Genomic DNA, 3,428 nt, shown 5'->3' on the forward strand with positions numbered 1-3,428 from the left:
ACTTAGACCAGGAATCCCATGAGGGGCAGGGGCTCTGTCCAAACGGATTAACTTGAACCTGCCCCAGCGCATAGAACAGTGTTGGAAGCAAAGTAAACGTTTAAAAGATACCTTTAAAAAAATGTAAAAAGATTCCCATGTAGGGCTCCTCCCTCCTCTCTCCCAGGACTAGGAACCGGCGTGCGCTACCTTCAGCACCACGGCCAGAGGCGCGGCCCAAACCAGTACCAAAAAAATCGGATTATTCATTCAGTACTATTTATTGAGCGCTTACTATGTGCAGAGCGCTGTGCTAAGCGCTTGGAATGAACGAGTCGGCAACAGATAGAGACAGTCCCTGCCGTTGGACGGGCTTACGGTCTAATCGGGGGAGACAGACAAGAACGATGGCGATAAATAGAGTCGAGGGGAAGAACATCTCGTAAAAACTAAATAGAATCGAGGCGATGTACATTTCATTAACAAAGAGAACCCTAACCCAGCCCGACGACAGGCGGGGGGCGGGGCGGGGAGGAGGAGGAAGGATGGGTGAATTAATTCATTCATTGGTTCACTCATTCATTCATTCGCTTTTTTGAGCGCTTACTGTGTATGAAAGGAGAGAAGGTTAGCACTCCCCTTGAGAGGATGGAAGAGGTCCCACAGGCCTTCATATGGTTAAGGCATTGCATCTCACCAAGTTTTCCAACTGTGCCTGCCTTCATCACCCTATTTATTTTGTTTAATGAGATGTGCATCACCCTGATTCTATTTATCTGCCATTGTTTTTTATGAGATGTTCTTCCCCTTGACTCTATTTGTTGCCATTGTTCTTGTCTGCCCGTCTCCCCCGATTAGACTGTAAGCCCGTCGAAGGGCAGGGACTGTCTCTATCTGTTGCCGAATTGTACATTCCAAGCGCTTAGTACAGTGCTCTGCACATAGTAAGCGCTCAATAATTGCTATGGAATGAATGAATGAAAGCACCGCACTAAACGCTCGGGAGAGAACAATGTAACAATAAACAGACACATGCCCTGCCCACAACGAGTTTACGGTCTGGGGGCGGAGACGGACATTAATGTAAATAAAGATAGAAATTACAGGAAAGATTTCTCTCCCTGCGGGCGGAGCCTCGGCCCCGCAGACTGCAGGAGCTCTCAGCAGAAGCCTCCTGGCCCAGCCGGTTTCGAACATGCAGTTCCCTCCAGGGACCGTTTTGCCCCCACTTGAATCAATCAATCAAACAATCAATCGTGTTTATTGAGGACTAACTCTGTGTTTGAGAGAGTACGCTGGAGTTAGTAGACACAATCTCTGCCTTCAAGAAGTCTCTTTCCTAGTGCCTGTCTAGCAGGGGAGATTATTCATTTATTCATTCCGTCGTATTTATTGAGCGCTTACAGGCAGGGAAAGCAACAGAGTTTAAAGATATTGAGTATAAATGCTACCGGGTGAGTAAGGAGAGGGAAGGGTAAATACCCAAATGTTTAGGGGGTGAGGACCCATATATATCATAATGGTATTCGTTGAGCACTTACTATATGTCGAGCACTAAATTAAACCCTGGAGTAGATACAAGATCATCAGATCAGACCCAGACCCTGCCCCACATGGCTAAGCAAGAAGAGAAAAGGTCTATTTTTCCTAACTGATATGAAAACTGAGGTCCAGTGATGTTTAAATGACTCGGCCAAGGTCACAAAGCCTTGTAAGTAGCAGATCCCACGTCTTCTGACTCCCAGGCCTGTGTTCCTTCCACTAGGCCGCGGTATTGAAAGACACCACCGAGACCACGGTCCCAGCCACGTTGTGCGAAAAGGTTTGACCTTTGTTGTGTTGCTGTGTTAAATTTTAGTAGTACCTAGCACGGTTTTCTCTTCTCCTTCCTTGTCTCTCTTTCCGTAGGAAACTTTTTCTCAAAGGGAGGCATGACTCCTGCTCTTCAGAATTGCCTGAGGCTTTGGTTTACTCAAGGGCATAGATGATGCAGAAGTGTTGAAGTAGCAGAAGAGGGGAAAATATGGTGGGAAGTATGAAATGAGTTATCCGGAGACCCAATCTGTAGGGCTTCGCCAAAAATATATCATTCTCATGATTATTAATGCCAAGAGTAATAAATGTCATTATTCCTAATACTAGCAGGATTCGTCATTTCCTTCATTAGTAACAGTTACCGGGTGGGGAACAGAGATTATAGAATGCCCTGGGCCTCTGGGGTCAGAAGGAATGGCCAGCCCTGTTGGCAATTCACCATCCATGTTTACTCTAACCACCTCCCTGCATCTCTGATTCCCGATCTCCCAGCTTCTCTGCAAATCCTATGTGTTTGGGATGCTAATTTCCCATTCTCCTTCCCTCATCCTCCAGACAAAGAGCTTGAAAAAAGGCAGGAGCTCAGGGGAACATACCATCAGGGACTCAAGGATGACACGACTTCTCCTCTGGCTGGGGCCGGGGAGGGGGATTGATTTGAGAAGTTGTTTTTGTTTTGTTTTGTTTTCAGGAAGGGGCTGGTTGGGTTTGGTTTGTTGCTGGAACATCGGCAGCGATTACCATTCCGAAACTGGGCCTCCTCTGCTTTGTTTCAGCTCTGCTAAACTTCTCTGTTGGTCGCCCCTGCCTCCCTCTGCGTGTCAGAATCAGAGGCGAGCACAGTCGGAGCCTGAAGGCGGGGAGGCTGCTTTGTGCCCTGGGCACACACAGAATGTAAATGCAATTCCCTCTTCCTCCCACCCCACCCCCACCGTTCCTCACCCCCTTGGGCAGCCCCGGCGTCAAACCGGAATTCAGAGCCAGAGAGAGAGGAAACCAAGATGTTTGATTTCGCACTTTCCGGATTAATGGGCGGCAGAGACGGTCCCCTGAACTGGGGGTGTCTGACCTCTTTCCGGGGTGAGAGGGCTGCCAGGAGTGGCGATGAAGAGGTGAGATATCGCTACATATCCTCCTCAGAGCCCCTCTGGGGTGAGGGGTCAAAATGACTCGCCCACCCTTCTCTTTCGGCCTCTTTTTGGGAGGGCGGTGTATTTCCCCTTGCTGGTGGAAATTTGGAGGTGACAGAAAAGGAAAAGGGTCCCCAGGGAAATGAGCTCCTAGCACCCTGGTGGCTTGAACTCCCACGGGACAGGAGAGGATTGTCTTCTTCAACCTCTGGGAGCAGTCTCCGTGAAAGAATCTGATTTGTGATTCTGCATGAACTCACTCCCCTTGGGATTCTATGGTCTTCCTCTCCCATTTTTGCTGTTTCCCTATTCGTTAGTCTCCTTCCCAGTGGACAAGAAAGGGGATATAAAAGAAGATGACATTTACCCAGTCAATTTTGCTTCTTGTTATCAGTCTTGGAATTGAAGCTTGCTTCCACTCTCTGTAAATCATTTCTGTCTGTCCACCCAACTCGATTGTGATAATAGTAATAATAATAATAATTGTGGTATTTGTCAAGAGCT

General features: G+C 47.9%; 1 pseudogene; it reads left to right on the forward strand.

The window, feature by feature from the left end:
- The first annotated feature begins 587 nt into the window (after window positions 1–587).
- Window positions 588–687, forward strand: LOC114817587 (annotated as a pseudogene).
- Window positions 688–3,428: the final 2,741 nt, after the last annotated feature.

The sequence above is a fragment of the Ornithorhynchus anatinus genome, chromosome 16 (genome assembly GCF_004115215.2).
Source record: "Ornithorhynchus anatinus isolate Pmale09 chromosome 16, mOrnAna1.pri.v4, whole genome shotgun sequence".
NCBI classification, from domain to species: domain Eukaryota; kingdom Metazoa; phylum Chordata; class Mammalia; order Monotremata; family Ornithorhynchidae; genus Ornithorhynchus; species Ornithorhynchus anatinus.